This window comes from Dunckerocampus dactyliophorus, chromosome 19, assembly GCF_027744805.1.
Source record: "Dunckerocampus dactyliophorus isolate RoL2022-P2 chromosome 19, RoL_Ddac_1.1, whole genome shotgun sequence".
In the NCBI taxonomy this organism is placed as follows: Eukaryota; Metazoa; Chordata; class Actinopteri; order Syngnathiformes; family Syngnathidae; genus Dunckerocampus; species Dunckerocampus dactyliophorus.
The window spans coordinates 19,477,625-19,496,888 of record NC_072837.1 but is presented as its reverse complement, the minus strand read 5'-3'; the positions used below and the strand labels follow the sequence as shown (position 1 = coordinate 19,496,888).

The following is a 19,264-nucleotide window of genomic DNA, read 5'->3' as shown; positions in this document are numbered from 1 at the left end:
CATAGTCCATTTATGGAACTTATTCGGTCAACTCTCCTTACCTGTTCCAGGATCAAAAAGTGCCCCCTTTTTATAGTGGATCAGTGAAGTCAAGGGTGTAAAAAGTCAGTATTTGATTGTACCACCCCAGTTAAGAAACACCCAATGAGTCTATGAGTCTGTGTCTCAAGGCAGTAGTGGAGATAATTAATTGGACTCCTTCCTGTTCCCAAACCAAAAAAGGGAGTGATATTTAATTGTACAACCCCAGAGGCATTTTGTAGGTACAGTAGGGTGAAGTATTGAAGTCATTGTACCTGTTCTAGAACCTGAAAGGTACTTATGTGTTTCCAAACTGGACCAGTCAAGGGTGTAAAAGCAGAAGATTTCCGTGTACAAACTTTAGTTAAAATAAAATACAACCCCGCAGGAGTGCATTTATACGACTCAAGGTAGAGTAAGACTCTGTGTACCGGTTCTGGAGCCAAAAAGCAAAAAAGTGTGTAGTTCAACTGTAACAGCAAAGAGTCAAGGGTGTAAAAACGGAATATTTGATTGTACCGTGCCAGTTAAAATAACCCGAAGGGGTCAGTTTATGGCACTCAGTGTTTGGTAGGTTGCTCCAGTGTAACAATAAAGAGTCACTGCTGTAAAAAGGGATTATTTAACAGTACAACCTCAGTTAAAATAGACTAGAACTCTTTAGGAGTCATTTTTAGCGAAGTCACTGTACCTGTTCCAGAAGCTAAAAGGTACTTGCGTGTTTCTAAACTAAACGTATCAAAGTGGAACATGTAAGTGCAACACCAGCACTTCAAGTACAACAGAACCCTGCATGGGAAGCACTATTCACTGTATACAACTTTGTGTACCTCAGGGGTGTCCAAAGGTTTTCCCAATCGCTTTGGAAATATTTGTTTTGCAATATTATGGCTTTATTCCCTTAATGTTTTGGCTTTATTCCCATAATATAACTTCTTCCCCAACCTAATTTCTGCTGTTTTTACATTTTTCTTACAAATTGTCTTTTTGTAATCATGACTTTTATTCTAATAATATTTTGACTTTATTCTTGTAAGATAACTTTTTTCGCAATCAAACTTTATTTGTTGTTTGTTTCTCACAATGTTACGACTTAAAAAAGAAAACATCTTTTTTGTTTAATATTTCAAATCTATGCTACTAAAATTACGTTATTTTCCCTCCACAATATTTGGAGTTTATTTCTGTAAACTTGCGTCTATTTTTCTTGGTAGAATATGACTTTTTCCTTTCACTTAATATTTTGACATTAATCTTGTAAAAATTTTAGCAGTTTTTACATTTTTTTTCTTTCTTGTAAAATTTCTTCTGGTCATTTTGACTTTATTCCTGTAACATTATAACTTTTTCCACAACCTAACTTTATTTGTTGTTTTTTGTTTGCTTCTCATAATGTTACCACTTTGTTATACTTTATAATATTTCAACTATCACTGTAACAAATTTTGCTGGCCGATAATTGTCCTACAAATTATGGGCGATAATCGATATTATCGACAACATTTTCTGAGACATTGTCATGAGAGGTGTACTTCACATTTGAGCCACTAGATGGTACTCAAGACTGAAGCCTCTCGTCGTCCAGCCTGAAAGAGGGACGAGGAATACAAGCACATGAATGCATGCACATGTCAAATATCCAGGCCGACAAAAAAGATCAACGTTGTTTTGTTTTAATCATTTGATTAAATGATTTATTGATTGACATGACTGGCCTATTTCAACTGAAATGTTCATTTTATATCACATATTTCATATTACGGCGTTATTCTCCTAAAATGATGACCTTTCCTCATTAGATTACAACTTTTTCTCTTCATATTTTGTACCTTATATTCTTGGAAAATGACAGATTTTCCATTTTTACTGATGTTGTTTTTAATAATAATAATAATACATTTTATTCAGAAGCGCTTTTCTAAAAACTCAAAGGCACTTTCCACTCAATGAAGCAATGCCATCAATACAATGCACCATAAAACAGAAGAATACAAGACATGTACAGTTAAGGTGAGAATAAGTAAGCAAAAAATGGGATTAAACATTATAAGCTTAAAGGTGGACAGGTCAGTGCAATTACGGGCGGGTGCAGGGAGGGAGTTCCAGAGGGAGGGGGCAGCAAAACTAAAGGTTCTGTCGCCTTTTGTTTTAGTTTTCTTGTTAAATGACATGTTTAGAATGTGCCGCGGGCCAATAAAAAAACAGCCACGGGCTGTAAACGGCCCCCGGGCTGCACTTTGGACACCCCTGGTGTAGCCATTTCAGAAGCAAACGTACGTCCAGTCATGTTAAAGTCCAATCACGAAGCGCTGAAGTGGAGCCGTTAATAAAGGAGCATGGAGTACATGAAATAACCAACTGTATTCCTATGGGCGGGCTTAACATCCTAATAATAAGACACTTTATTCTGTTACGTCTGGCCCGTTTCTCTGGGGTGCTTTAGGTTGTCAGCGTGTGACTCATTGGGCCTGATGGGAAAATAAATGCGCTAACATTGAGAGGAGAAGAGTGGCTTGTTGCTGCACAGATAGAAAGGTAGGAAGCAGAGAAGCGCCATGACAACGTAGAACAAACAGATATACGCGTGTTCTCATGGACGCTCGTGACAACGAGGTCGTAAATGCAGGGTACGCTCAGGGCGGGTGACGCCAGCATCATGTCATCACTGATCAGTGGCGTTGGGAGCGAGCACATCTGGCAAGAAAGGAAACTATTCAATGGAATCACTCAGTGATGATCAAAGCGGCCTATGGCGGTTAAACGTGCACCATTCAACTAAGAATGATCATAAACACTGTGGCCATCCCACAACCTTTATAAAGCCAACATGCAACGCCTTAGCACACACTGACACATTCTTAACTGCCTTAAAGCTGTACAACCAAAACGTAAAACTTCACAGCCAAATATTTCATTTCATTTTTCAGAAATGAATGAATAAATGATGGCTGTTTGGTGGTAGACTAGGGTCTATTTTTAGCCAAAACATATGGAAATATAAGTGATATGTAACATTGTGGTCACCAGGTGGCAGTAATGACACAAAACATTGAGACATTAGCTTACATGACGTTACCTTAATACCGCGTGAAGTCATGAAGTCAGCCATGGCATGTCCCACGTCATACACTGGGGAAAATAAGTTCTCCCATTCTGCATGGAAGTGGTAAATGTTTGGCTTCTTAAGTTTAGAAGGATAAATTCAAGGCTAACTGGTTAGCTCACTAGCTGGTGGCCGTCTCAAGTCCCTGCTGCATAAGAGTTGCAATGTGTTGTAAACAATGAATAATAGGCGTGTAAAGGTGACTCTAGGGGTGTTATTTCATGAGCACAGGGCTCTAGTAATGTTAAAATGCATATACTGTATAGAAAGTCACAAACAGGTTTTATATGCTCTAACCACAAAAACATTCCATTTATTAACATTGAACCCTATATTGCGGAAATTCATTTATCTCGTTCTGGAAAGAATGAACTGCTATCAAAGAGGGACGACTACGACAGTGGGTGTCACAAGATCTCAGGATCTCGAAAGATTAAAACATGACAGGATTTCTTGTTCTGGGATGATAGATAAGTGAATCACACAAAAAATAAAAATGAACTGGATAATCAATACATTGTCGTGGGCATGCGTGTCTGTTTTCCTCATCAGAGGTTCACTCTGTGCATTGGTTCCAGCACTCTTTGTCTCGGTGGGTGGAGGCGGGGCCTCTAGCATACACACAGAGTGCAGAAGAGTGTAACATAGAGTCATGTAGGAGAAATTAAACTTTTGGAGCTGAGTGTCTTGTGACGTCCTTAGTATGATATACACTTATAAAGCTAACCGGTTTCAATAGCAAAATGTAAAAAAAGTACGTCTTTTTTTAAAGCAACATTTTATTTATGGTCATACAAGTTTAAAAAGAAGTTCATCACCGTTTTCCCCCTTAACATTTTACACTACATGCAGACTTCATGGAGTTATTAATAACAGTCATTCATTGGATCATTTACAGTGTATATATTTGTTTATTTTTCTTAATAATAATAATAATTATTGTACATTGACGTACATGGATAGGCGCCTTTCTGGACACTCAAGGACAATGTGTAAAAACACACACACACACACACACACACAGGCTGCAGCAATAAAACAGCTAAATAATAATCGGTCAATTAAAAATGATATACATGTTGGATGGGAGTGTAATGAAAAAGTGATGGGTTGTAGAATAATAAATGTATCGAAATATGTTTAGTGTTTTTGTAGTTTGTCGTATGATGCAAAAAACCACCATAAAATACTACAAAACAATAATAATAAACATGAAATAAAATGAACAACTAGAGGAATTAATTGTAAACAAATCTTGAATGTGGCTTTGTGTTGTTTGTGTTTTCTATTTTGATATGAACAGATATTTATTTGTATATCATGCAGGGGACATGATGTGATTGTGTAGTTGGTTTTGTTGCTGTGTTATGTTCCTGTATGAGTCCACCAGCTACAGTAGTTTAGTGTAGTGCAGTGGTTCCTAAACCTGTGACAGTGGCGTACCCCTTCAGACATTTGACCTGAAGCCACGTACCCCCTACACTTAAACATACCATTCACCCTTTTATCTTTATTAACTTGAAATATTGAACACAATTCATTGGTTCATTCACTTGATAGTAATTCCGAGTCAAAATGTTGTATTTTGCTTGGGTACATTTTGATCAAGTTTGACATGAGCGCTGCTAAATGGATAATTAATCATCCTGCATATCTTTTATTCCAGTCTGATGTTGGCATCCTTCTGCTTGAATTTGTCCACTCACGATGGCTATGGTTTAAGTCTGCATATTCACTTAACACCAAATTGAAGTGGAGTGTTTAACAATCACGATAGAGCAGTATCCCAAGGACACAAATACACACAACCAAAGATAAATCCCCAATCACAGTGCCGGGTTTTCACTGCTGCGCCGTGCGGAGATTGGAAGAGCGATATCAATGAAATCTTCAAGATTAAACACCAAATAATCATCAGACTTACTTATTTGTTGATATGATGCACGCAGAGCAATGGACAACTTCATGCTTCGTCTCCTTGATGCTCCGTTGTCATTGCGCCGTGAGGCGTTCAGGCGCATTCGTAGTTGAGAGTGCTGGGCGCTAATTGCTTTTACATTTTTATTCACGTCCCCCGTATGACAATTTGCGTTCCCCCGCTTTGGGGCGCTAGGGTGTAGCGTATATGTTTGGTGTGACATGATGCTCTTCATTCACTCTTTAGCAGCTACAGGTTGGTTTTTTTGGACCCATTTTCCTTACAAGGTAGAATCTTTTTGTGGTCACTTCTTGCGGACCATGTGACTCCTCTGTAGCCAAAACATGAGAACGCCCACAGAAACATCTTCACAGCGCTGTCCCAGCTCGGCTTCCCACCTCTCTTCCACGTTTGATTTAGCTCTCGGTCTGGCTTGTACTCCTTGAGTTTTGCTAAATGCAGCACTCCAAGCTGTTTCAAAGTGACTTACAGTACTTGCTCGCGTTTAAGCACTTTGTGGGCTGTAAGACTTCTCGGAATGGGATTTCTTTTGGTGGGGAACATAGCTACAGATAGCTACAGAAACTGCAGAGCACGAAGGACCAACTCAGACCAGCAGGATTCAGAAAAAAAACAGGAGTTGAGTGAACTGGCAGGCGATAACTGCCTCATTTGGACTTTTTCCACCTCGTTCATCATGGTTAATTGGTTCCAGAGATAAATGAATTTCCGTGAAGTCGGATTCAGTATTAACTTAATACCAAAGACGTATTTCTATGTTTTTATGAACCCAAACACCCGAGCCCAAAGACGTATTTGTACATCTTTTACATTTTTTGTTGTTTTTTTTTTGTGTGTGAGAGACAAAAAGAGGTGCACACTAATAGATGTCACTTTTAGAGCAGTTTGAAGTCATAAAAACGGCCACAAAGTGGCAGAAGTGCATTTGATAGGAGCTTAGCATGGATCTTTTGTCTGTAAAAACACACTTGACAGCAAGGAGGAAGCAGAACAGTGTGGAGGAGTGTAGCGTGCAGAAGGTTACGCATTGTAGGGAAATTTTAACACACGTACACGTGCACACACATAGTTTAGTTCCAAATGTGAGAATTGTAAATAGTTGGTGTTTTATTTGTAAATAAATTGTTATTTTGATGTAAAACAAGCCTTTTTGTGTTGTTTATGCTGGTATAGTTGTTTAGATATTTGAGCTGTCACAAAAGCAGAAAAGTGAAAGTTATGCTTGAAATGTATCTTTTCACTAAAAGCTGTTTTTTCCTTTTCTCGTCAGGAACTGACATTTTCCTGAAACTTAGCTATGTTCTACTGCTGATTACCAAAGCACGGGAAAAGGTAGAACAAACTTATTTTATCTGATGAAAGACGGGGTTTAAACTTTCTTTTGCTAGGTTCCATGTTTATATAACCATAGAACACAATATTCTGTGTGCCTTGAAAGATCAGTGAAAATGGTGTAAAATGGCCGGTACTGAAGAGGGTGTCTTTTGGAAAAATGGCTGGGATTGAATGGGTTAATCAGCATTTGGCACTCTATGTGAAATATTCCTATTTTTGCTGTATTTTATGAAATGACAGGACACTATGATATACATACCGTATTTTCACGACCATAAAGCGCACCGTATTAAAAGGCACAGTCTCAGTTACAGGTGCTATTTTTGTATGTAACACATACACAAGGCGCACCTTATCATAGGGCGCAGGTATGCACAGTATCTGTCGCTCAGAAGTCAGTGAGGAAGCGACAATGATTTATTTCTGTAGATAAATTAAGAGCAGAACTCTCATTCAGTTTATTAAACCCATTTGAAATCAGGATGGTCATCACTCAACACAACAGTCTCAGTCATGGTGCACAGCTAAAAACATCACACAGCAACGCAAAAACAGACCAGACACTACCGCTACTTTTGCAGAACAATAACTAACAACTATGTAGCTTGAAAATGTAGCTTTAAGAGCATTTGCACCAAAACACGACCGCAACACACGCTGGGGAACAGGAAGTGCTCCCAGCGACGCTACAATATGCTAGCATGCATGCTATTTATGTTTTTAAAAAGCCAGCGAGAGCAAAACTGAGTTGGGTTGTCCGTCATTGAAGTATTTAACAATGTACTCACGTTATTTTTGATCAATCCTCATCCACACATCCATCAAAGTCCTCATCTTCTATATCCCAAATGAACAGCGGGACAAGTTCTCCATCAAACACGCCAGGTTCCCTGTCGTCATTGTCAGTCAGTCTCGTTGCCGTGCGGCGCCTCAGAAATGGTGCTGGCTTTTGTGAAAGCTCCAACAACAGTGCATCAGACGCGTTAGCCCAAGCATCCACAATCCATTAGTGAAGCTGTGTTCGCTAGCTGTCATCCATCTCTCCCACGCCGCTCGCAACTTCACTTTAAACGCCGTGTTTACATCCATTCAAAAATGGTGGCGAAACTCGCACGGTGCTACCTCCCAGTGTTAGTGAAGCTGTGTTCACTAGCTGTCATCTATTGCTCCCACGCCGCTCGCAACTTCACTTTAAACGCCGTGTTTACACCGATGTCCAACGGTTGGAGTTCCTTCATCAAGCCTCCTGGAATGATGTTCCAAGTTAATTTGCTGCACTTGTGACGCGTGTGAAAAACAACAGTAACAGTAAAAGCTGACTTCTCGTGCCCTGTTGTGTGTGATGTGGAAAGTGAGCGGCACGTCGTCCATGTTGGTGATGTAGTTGTCTGCAATGTTTTTACTGCAGTAGGAGCGGAAGATGGCCAGCTTTCCTTGTAATCCGCTGGATGTCGCTGCGCCACGGTAGTCCTTGCCCGGATGGATAGATGGCGCCATTTTATAAAATATACTTGTATAACTACTGGGGCGTGCCTTTAGCGTCCTCAGTCACGTCCACCTTTCCTCTATACAAGCAGCGTGTCGGCAGGAGACGCTCCCAGTCAGTCGAGCGGAGCGCTCATGAAAGTCACACAGCAACACTTACAGATTTTGGAACTCGGTACACACATACGGTGCTCCGCATTATAAGGCGCCCCACCCATTTTGGACAAAATTTAAGATGTGCGTTGTGGTCGTGAAAATACGGTATATTTGTATGTATTAACAGCACCAAGCTAAAAAAATAACACGTCTGAAAATGTATTAGTCTCTTTAGTAGTAGCAGAATCACACTTGAATTGTGTTGTTATCAGCCATGAGGGGTTGGTTGCATTCAAAGACACCACGTAATTTTTGAAGTTTTATTCACTGTTTTCAGTGTAGATGTATTTTCAGGGATTTCTAATGCAGCAGATTGTGCTGTCAGAGTTGCGTTGGGGAGGGATAAGAATATCCACTTACTGTTTTTCTTTGGTTTATTTGTTCCTTTTCTTTCTTTCTTATGAAAAATGTCTGGGATTGAATGAACGGAATATTTTTGCAGTTCTGGCATAGAAAACCTGTTTACAAGTACCGTGTGTTTTTTTCCCCCACTTATAGTCACCTGTACATTACAATGACCAAATATACAGAGAAATAAGAAGGTACCATAGACTCACAGGTTGTGAATAATCATTTGAGTTGCATTTGAGTTGCAGCACTGTAGGTTGGGCAGATATGCTGGGAAGGAATAATGGTCTGGATATGTGAAAGAGCGGCGCTGCCAGGTCCATTGTGTATGAATTGATGACATCCCGGTGTCGTCTAAGTCAGTCGTTTGTAAGTGAAAGTTGATTCGCCACAAAATGAGGCCTGCTTTGACCGTAAAATGTGATTTATCTATGGTTGACATCATCAATAAGTTATCATTCCATAGGGCCTCCCCCCTCAATCAATACTCCTTTACAGCTTTACAGCGTTGGCACACTTCTTTCCTTCTGTCCAAATGATACAACATTAATGACATGTGATCAGTCAGGACTGGAATAATGGAAGTGATTGGGTCAGCTTCCAGGTATTGATTTATTGTGTCACTGCCGTCTCTTTTAAGTTGCTGAGCGGCAGCGCAAAAACACCCCCAGCCTGTCACTTGAATGAATCAAAAAACGTGCTTTTTGTCACGTGAAACCAAAACTGTGGGTTTCTACTGTATCTCCCTACAAGATGTTCATGAAGTTGCCGTTAAGATGGAAATATTAGCATCACCTGTCAATATTGCAAGGAAAGTACACTTCCATCCAAAGTTTCTTTTCATAAAATACTCCATGAATATCAAGTCGTGTACAGAGCAAATCTACATTCTTCTCCTCTTTGCCAAAATGCTCAATTCGGCAGCCTCCTCCTCCGACCACGCCTACTCTGTTGGGAGGGGTCGGGAGTGGAGGTTACGTGTTGGTGGTTATCAGCAAACATTAGAGAATATTGGCTATTGGATGAATACTGGAGAATCCGGCGTCATGAAACGGTTATCTATGAAGTGGCGAGAGCAGGGACCGCATGCTAGGTCTTTACCTCCCTGAAAACAAAAAATTCTGCTGTTTTCTGCCAAAATGCTAGTCAATGATCCTCTGTGTGATGGGAGTACTTTGCTGGTTTTGAGGATGTACAGTACTGCAAAAACACAAGTCAAAGATCCTCTATATCAGGGGTGTCCAAACACATAGTGGAAAAAAGAAAGGATGCAACTTTGCCACTTGAATATCTTGTAAAGCAGCTTTGTGATATACAGTAGGTGAAAGTCTATTATTAGTTTCAACTTCGCTCCTTCCTATTTTTTTCCCAATTTTTGGTGTTTTTTTCTTTAAATGTACCAAATACACTCAGTCCCCAACTTACGAACATCCGACTTGCAAACAATCGGAGATACGAACGCAAGCTGACTGGTCTATATTTTCATGTATTTTGCCTTGTAGTAACTCCATATTTATACTGTACTGCTTGACCAGCAGAGGGCACTGTGACACTGCTAATGGGACCAACAGGTGGAGGAAGAAGGTGGGGAGAGAGTGTAAAGGAGAAATGGAAAGCTAAATTGTAGCTGTACAATGCAACCCTGACAGAGCGTGTGATTAAAGTTTATGAAGAGTTAATAGGCCTGCTTAATTCTACACCACCCACAGAACACTACCTCTTTTAGAAGAGTCTAACCACCATGATGATTTTTACTTTTTTCCATTACCACCAACGACGTATGCTTGACCACTCCTCTTCAAAGGTAAATAACATTTATCATTACGTATTATTATATCATTTTTATTATTGTTTTTTTCATTAGTTATCCTGGTTTAATATTACTACTACATCCAAACTCATATGTACATACATACACATATACTGTATATGTATACACGTACATGTAGTACCTAAATCATTGGTAATAGTACCTTTTGTTGGACTTACGAATAAATCGACTTGCGAACGGTCGTCTGGAACCAATTGTGTTCGTTAGTTGGGGACTTGTGTATTTCATTTTTCTTCTGAAATACTTAGGAATTCTTCCTTCTCATAATATTATGAGTTTATTTCTATAATATTTTTACTCTATTCCCATATTATAACTTTTTCCCCAACATAATTTTCCAAAAATTACAACTTATTTAGTTTTTTTCTCATAATATTATGATGACTTTATTCCCATGATGTTTTGATTTTATTCCCATAATATTATTTTTTTCCCCAACCTAATTTTCAAACAATTAAAAACTACTTTTGCCCCCGGGCCACAGTTTGGGCACCCCTGCTCTATATGACGGGAATACTGCAGTTTTTAAGGACCTACAACGAGAACACTTGTCAAAAATCCTCAGTATGACAGGAGTGTTTTGCTGTTTTTAAAGACCAACTCCAAAAACGCTAGTCAAAGACTGCTGTTTTTAAGGACCTACTGCGAAGACGCTCATCAAAGATCCTCTATGTGACAGAAACACCCTTGTTTTTAAGGAGCCGCTGTTTTCAGCAGGTGGTGGGTCTTTTGTCCGGGCAAAAGAATACATGATGTAATGACCCGATGTCCGTGAATGCACCACGCGCTCCTGTCCTTGCGCTTTGCTCGTCACCATGTGCGTGCCTAACAAACGGTCCTTTTAAATATAAGGCATTTGATAAGTTTGACTTGAAAAATGTGTGCCATTTGGGTCATTGAGGGGTGATGGTGGGTCATTGAGGGGTGATGGTGGGTCCTGCAGCCTAACCGGTTGAGAATCAGTGCTCTATATGACAGGACCGGTGACTGCAAAAACGCTATACGACCGGAGTGCTTTGCTGTTTTAGGACAGACGGCAAAAACGCTAGTCAAAGTTCTTATATATGACAGGAATGCTTTGCTGTTTTTGAGGATATACTGCAAAAGCACTTATTAAAGATACTCTGTGTGATAGGCTCATTTTTAAGGATCTACCACAAAAAGGATGCTACTAAGTCTTGAACTGAACTCGCAGGTCACTCAGATATCACTCACGGGCCACTCTGACATCATTCATGTGCCACTCTGATATTACTCAGGGTACACTCTGATTACATTCGGAGCCACTCTGATATCATTCACGGGCCACTCTGATATCACTCAATGGCCATTGTAATATAATTTACGTGCCACTCTATCATTCACGGCCACTCTGATATCACTCAGTGGCCATTCTGATATCAATCACGTGCCAGTCTGATATATTCTCACAAGCCACTCTGATATCATTCATGGGTCTCATTTGGCCCACAGGCAGCCAGCTGAATGAGTGCTGGAGGTAGGAGATGTTACGTATTCCGGAAAAAGTCCAATGATAAGACAGAAACGGCAGCGAGTGTTTTTAATGAAGTGGACTCTTGGAAGCTGTTAACGGAAGGAAGCCACGATACTGGTCTCGATTCGGATTCAGTTCGCTTGCAAACGGTGGGAGCACAACCAGGAAGAACACGCGCACACGCACGTACAGTTGCACGCGCGCGCGCGGGCACACACACACACACACACACACACACACACACACACACACACACAGCGCCACTGATCGTCCTCCACTCCTCCCCAACTCTCCCAGTTTACCGAGCCGTGCCATCGCACCAGTCCGGCTCCCTCGCCTCGCTCCCCGGCACACGTTCACTCGCACGACGCCCCCCCGGCAGGCAGGAAGTGCGGCGGTAAGTTGTCGCTTCGATCGCGGTCGTCGCTTCGTGCTTCAAGTTGTTCCGAAGGAAAAGGGAGGGGGCGAAGGCAATTCTTTTAAAAATGTCATATTTATTTGTCGACGCGGTGGAGAGGGGAGGGAGGGAGGGAGGTGTGGAGCCTCACGCCGGTCGGAGCCTCCTCCTCTTGGGTCTCTTCTCGCCCGGCCATTCGGTCGTGTCCGCCGCCGTGTCGCTAATGAGGGTTCGAAAATGCGATCGGATCGTGGAGGGAGGGGAGGGGAGTGCAGGGGGGTGCCTTTTTATTTGGCTTCTATCGGCGTCTGCCTCCCTTTCCTCCCTCCTTCTCCCCCAGCCCATATTTAGAGCCTGACTGGCTTCTTCAGATGGGCAAGCGACGTCAAGCTTTACTGTATCCCATCCTGCTGAATTAGTATTATTCATACTGCAACATGCATGGATGTGTGCACGCACGGCAAAGTATGCGCGGAAGACACACACAGGCAGAAGGTGAAAACTTGACGCTTTGGAATTCTTTTTTATCTCCTACAAGCTCAACATGCCAACGCCTCCTGTGGGCTGTCACGTCGAACGTGTCAGTGGGTGACATGCAAACCTTACAATGCTTTGCGTTTCTCCTGTTGTCACTTCATTCATTACTCTGAAGTTGCAAGCTGGCTGGGCTTCCTGGTGTACACTTCAGTGTGATCCCACAAGCAGAGAAGATACTCCGTTGCAATAATGCAGAAATCATTCAGAAAAGGCGGGGGGATGGGTGGGAAATGTGCAACTATGACCTGCGATGTGCTTGTAGAGGTGTTCCTAATCATTTGGATGCCTACCTGAGGCAGTCCAGATGTGATGTGTAGTACACAACAATAATGTCGTCATGTTTGTCAAGGTAGAATGTTACTAGATTGTGCAGGTGTACCTCTTGGTGTCTGTGAAGGACTGGAAAGTTCAAGGAAAAGTCGCTTTTTTGTGAAATCCCAACCCACCCATCATCCAGAATTCTTACGTGAGACATCAACACACGTCTTTCTCGATTTTGTGCGTTCTAAAGATATAAAAACAGGTAAAAAGAGGGAGCGCAGAATGCACGTCTTGGGGCGCACCTATTCCACCTATAAAGCCTTCTGAAAAAACCTCCACAAATATCATTTTACACGATTGTCACTTTTCATTTTACCACAATAAAGACCAAACCATTACAATAATGTACATTCACATGAAAAATGTAGCATTGTTATGAAAAAAGCAGAAAATGTGTCATTTTATAAGCGTACTTAAATCATGGGGTAAAAAAAAATGGTCATTTGTTGCCAATAAAGTCACACTCTAACGGCAATAGCGGCACATTTTTACAAGCATAAAGTTGTGAATTCACAGAGAAAAGTAGTAATGTCACGGGGAAAAATCACATTGTCATTTTATGATCGTACAAGCAAAAAACATCCACTGCACTCCACTTTTTCTCATAACATCACGTCTCCAACAACCATCTATGAGGCCAAAAAATACTGTAAACAAAGTATAAAACGACACCTGTTTCCCCTCTGCAGTGTAAAAATGTTGTTCATTTAAACTCAAATTTCTCTCTTCTGACAGCCAAGTTAGAAAACCTCACAACTGAACAAGGATTTTAGCTCACTAAGCCTGATCATGTTAGCATGGCCACCGTTGCTAGGCAGAGTTCGTGGGGCGCTATCATAACTGCCCCGTAGGACGCCTTGAATAAAAAGTGCACTTCTTTCGGAATTTTGCCTGTCATCCACAATCCTTATGTGAGACATGAACACACGTCTTTGTCTTTTCTGTGCATTCTAAAGCTATAAAAACGGGTAAAAAGAAGCAGTCAAGAATGCACGTAATGGGACACACCTATTCCGCCTGTAAAGCCTTTTGAACAAATGGCGCCAAAAAGGCTCCATTTCCATAATGTGAGCTGCATATGAACCACATTATTATTATTATTATTGTTATTGTTATTAACATTGTTACGCCCTAGAACTACGTTACTTGCGTAGTGACACCTCACCACGCTACTAGCCGGCTAGCTACTAGCTTCACCACACACTAGCCAAAGGTAAGGCTACATATTGGAGCTGCTGTGTTTTTGTTCCTTTCTATGTTGCTATGTGAAATCAATGCACCCAGGAAGGAAGTTCCCAAAATACTCCCAAGTATGACATCTTATCATGAATGTACCTGTTACTACATGATCACAGCATGGATGGAAAACCACTAAACCATCTTGGAGCTTTTTGGACGTGTTTTAATAGGTGGAATAGGTGCGTCCCATTACATGCATTCCTTACCTACCTCTTTTTAGCTGTTTTTATATCTTTAGAAGGCACAGAAAAGAGAAAGACGTGTGTTCATGTCTCACATAAGGATTGTGGATGATGGGCGCACTTTTTGCTTTGAAAGTGAACAATTTGGATGGAAGTAGTGTTTATTTTAGGGGGTGGTACGTCATCAAAATGTAAATTTCCTTTGGGGGAGGGGGCTGGAGTTTCCTGCATATCTTTGTGCACATGTATGACTGTATTTTTTTTTCATGTGGTGTTCACTATTAAGTGGCTGTAATCGACTCAGCTGAGACCCAACAGTTTTGTGTTGTTTTTGTTGGCTTATTTAACGACCCGAGAGGGTTCACAATATTAGAAGCAGTTCTTAATATGATGCAGTGATGCAAGCCTCCAGCCACAATAATTCACACAGAGCGTTATTGTGGATATTTTCGTATTGGATTGCATGTGCATGTGCATGTGTACCTAATGGTGTGCTTTTAAAACTCTGTAAAGTTAAAGTGAAGAATTTGGATGGAAATCTGTGTACTTGGGGTGTGGTATGTCATCAGGATGGCAATTTTTGGAGGGACCGTTGCAAGCACTACATGGTGAGTTTCCTGGGTTTCCCATTTTTTATGCAACGTGAACTACACTCCTGATCAAAATTTTAAGATCAGTTGAAAAATGTGAAGAAAGTACATTTTGCACTGTTGGATCGTAAGGAGGTTCTAAGCAGAGATTCAAAAAAGAAGAAATGGGAGTGAGACAAAAAGCAATTTAATGCAAAGACGAAATAGTAAGTGAAATCAAGTGAAATAGGCTGTTCATCAGCTGATCAAAAGTTTAAGAGCATAGCTTAAAAAAACCCTGAAATAGAAATAAACTGTGTAAAAAAGGGGTGGGTAATGAGTCGCTGTGCCATTCTTGTTCATGAGGTGACAGATGGGTTGGGCATGCTTGATGCCCGTGACTACGTTTACATGCAGTCAGTATTCGGGTTGAAGTCAATATTCTGGTTTTGGAAACATTCGGAATAACGCGTTTACATGCGTGACGTGAAAAAAAAAACACACTGACAAGGTTTCGACGCACGGTAAACATCATGAGGCAATGCCTGTCATTTCCACTTCTTCTTCCTGTATCCAAAAACAACAACACCGGCACGGCGGATAATGAACGCTGTGCCATCCACATCCACGCTACATCCCCAGAGCCCCCCGACATGAACATGCGGTCATACCAACCCTGCTTGGCGTAACTGCTTGCTCACCTTCTGATAGATTTGGCTATTGTGGTACTTCCTACCATCAATAAAAGACGTAATGTTCCTGTCTTTCCCCGCACTAACAAGGTGGCTTGTTTGCCTCTCGCTCCAAAAGTGGGGGTTTGCATGTCGTCATATTTACAAGTAGTTCCTGCCAAAGACACAAGAGTCCCTTCCAATAGAACATGCAGAACACAAATTAATGTTCCTTTTCATCGGGATATCCCCATGGGTGTATACATGACCCGATTTTCGGGTTAGAAAAGGAGTAACCCAGGCGTAATATTTGGGTTTTTAAAAACTGGAATATGAGCATATTCAGGTTTTTCAAAAGGGTTATTGGTGTTTACATGGCCAAGTGTTCTCCATTGGATTTTGATGAGGGGAACACACAGTTTTGAGGGATGCCCCCCTGCAACATCTCCATGTAGCTGGCTGCCGTTTGACGCCCCTGCACAACCTGAAGCTCCATTGTTCCACTGAAGGATGATGATGATGATGCCCCCTCCACTGTGCCATGTGGAAAACATCTGAGGTGGGATCTCCTTGTCATGCCAGTAACGTTGGAAGCCATCAGGGCTGTCAAGGGAGAATAAAAGTTTCTTCCACCTTTCAATGTCCCATGTTTGGTGCTATCCTCCTGAAAATTCCAAACGCCCAATTTTGAAGAGCTTTTTTCTTGTTAAAAGCCTTCTCTGTCAGATGGCGTCTGATGGTTATCGGACTGCACCAGGCACCAGTAACAACCTTCATTTGGGCCGAGGATGGTCCCGTGTCTTCACTAACAGCCAATGGGATCCTCCGGCTCATTTTTTTGGGTCTACCGCTTGACTGTTTTGCTCCATGAGCCTCAGGATGTTTTTCAGAAGTTTGAGATGAGTGTCTTACTGCGTCCAACCTCAGCAGCAATGGTGCGCTGGGAGAGGCCTTGCTTATGCAGCTCAACAATCCCACCGCCTTCAAAGAGAGAAAGCTTTGTTGCCTTTGCCATCAAGACATCATGACGACACTAAATCACATTCAATCCACGTTTGCCAGCATTTTGCCTTTTCAAGGCTGTGCTGATCAACAGCCTATTCCACTTGAATGCTTCTTGCAATAAATTGCTTCTTTGTTTTGCTCCCATTTTGTCTTTTTGCATTTTGAATCTCTACTTAGAACCTCCTAAAGATCCAACAGTGCTAAATGTACATGCTTCACATGTTTCAGCTGCTCCTAACATTTGGATCAGGAGTGAACTATTAAGTGGCTGCAATGGACTGAGCTGAGACCAGCCGTGGGGGGGGTGTTGCTCCGGATGTGACGCAGTGCAGAAGCAAGAAATAATAACGGACTATTTTCTTTGTAAAGGCAGAAATGTTGTGTTGCATGTCATTAGCTCATGACTGCAGTTTGTATAGAAATGTGTGGCATGCTATCCAAATGTACATTTTTGGGGGGGTTACTGGTGCAGATATTTGTCTTTCTGCATGTTTCTACATATGATCTATTTTTGATGTGAAGTGCACTTTTAAGTGGCTATAATTGACTCAGCTGAGACCAGCAGTTTTGCATGATTGCTATTTTTTACAAACATTTTTGCTGCACAGTTAACTGGGAAAAAACATACTTAGTCCACTATGAAGAAAGACTTGGCTTGCATTTTATTGCATCCTACCTTGCTCCCCTTATCATTTTTATAGCGAGTTCTGCTGCACACCAGTTATTTTTGGTTCCTCCGACTAATACAAGTCATGATTGTGCTGTTTCCATGGCGGTGCACAACCTCGTAGCACGGTGAAAAAAACGAGTCCAGCGACACCCAGGAACTACTATTTGTGTTGTAGTAACAACAGCTGGTGGTAATTTATGCTCTTTAGGATTGTTGACAAAGTATGTGTGAAACGTACGCAGCTCTTTTGGGCAAGAGCACGCCTGCTGTTTTCAAGGCGTTTAGCGCTGGCTCATTCATCCACTGTAAACAGGACACCACTTCCTGGAACAGGCAGCTGAACTGGCTTTAAAGGAGCCAAATTGCTGCTCGGCCACAGCGCTACCGCACGAGATGTAAACTCCACAGTGGCCACCTACATGACATGACATCGCATTGCATTACATGACATTCATGACAGTACATGACAGTACATGACAGTACATGACATTACATGACAGTACATGACAGTACATGACATCGCATTGCATTACATGACAGTACATGACATTCATGACAGTACATGACAGTACATGACAGTACATGACATTCATGACAGTACATGACAGTACATGACATTACATTGCAGTACATGACAGTACATGACAGTACATGACATTACATTGCAGTACATGACAGTACATGACATTACATTGCAGTACATGACATTCATGACAGTACATTAGACTACACATTAGACTACACTGTCTATTTCATATTTAAAGTAGCACTGTCAAATGATCAAAAACGAATCCCAGTTTTCTAATGAACTCATCCTGATGAACTCATTCAATAGCAAAGGCGTATTGATACGTTTGTATAAACATCCCAACAAGGTATTTTTATGTCTTTTACGGCCACCAGGTGGCATAAGTGCATTTGATAAGAGCTCTGCAGAGATCATGCGGACGGAAAAAACACACATGACAGCAAGGAGGAAGTGAGAGAGCGTGGAGGAGTGTAGCGTGCGGAAGCTTACGCATCGTAGGGAAATTTTAGCACCCACACACACACAGTTAAGTTCCAAATGTGAGATGTGTTATATTTGTAAATAAATAGTTATTTGGATGTTGTTTATGTTGGTGTAGTTGTTTAGATATCTGGGCTGTCACAACAGCAACAAATGTGTCAAAGTGAAAGTTATGCTCGAAATGTATCTTTTTTCACAGAAAGCTGTTTTTCTCCTTTTTTTTGGTGGGAACTGATATTTCCCTGAAACGTAGCTCCAGTATGTTCTACTGCTGATTACGAAAGAACGCAGGAAGGTGGAAACAACCTACTTTATCTGATGAAAGACGGGAGTCCCATCTTCCTTTTGGTAGGTGTCCATGTTTATATAGCCATAGACAAGGGCGGAACTTTGGCTCTACCACTGGGGGGGTTCAAATCTTTGCCTGTTTATTTATTTATTGAATCCTTTACTTTTTATTTGGCGTGTCTGTATTAGAAATACACTGTGATACTTTTACTGTGATTAGGCTGTGCCTCCTCCGTCATTTCCTCCTCTTTGGTCACCTGTTGGGAAATCACATTCTGGGACCTGATATTAAAAAAAGCTCACTTTAGTTCATGTCCACATGGTAACAGGCCAGTGACGTCAAAGCACAATTGAAGGACATACATTCGGGTATTTCCCAAAGCTTGACATGAAGTCGCTCTACACTTCTGTCACTGTCACCCCCAGGGTGCTCCCCAGCCGCCAGGACTGGTGCGTAATGTCACTTGAAGGAGCGTCTGTCATCACCATGGTTACCGATCTGACTGCCTGGTTAAATGTGGCTGCTGTGTAGGCGACGGCGTTATTTGGTCAGTAAAATACCTTCACTACTTCACTCCCAAGATATTTGATGTGAAAAACAGCGGCGTTGCGATCACTCAACTGAGAAATGTAGTTGAACTCGTAACGCCGCTACCCAGCACT

General features: G+C 41.5%; 1 protein-coding gene across 11 annotated transcripts in view; it reads left to right on the top strand.

Moving 5' to 3' along the window:
• The window catches only part of LOC129171914 (bromo adjacent homology domain-containing 1 protein-like), a 49,738-nt gene that overhangs the window by 12,611 nt on the left and 17,863 nt on the right, over positions 1–19,264 (top strand). The window contains exon 1 of one of the 11 annotated variants that reach the window (XM_054761044.1): positions 11,229–12,110. The exons of 9 other annotated variants lie outside the window; for them this stretch is intronic. The gene's annotated coding sequence lies outside the window, so the exon portion shown is untranslated. Of the gene's footprint in view, positions 1–11,228; positions 12,111–12,870; positions 18,662–19,264 lie in introns of those variants that run through there. One more of the 11 variants, XM_054761046.1, reaches the window with a different exon arrangement.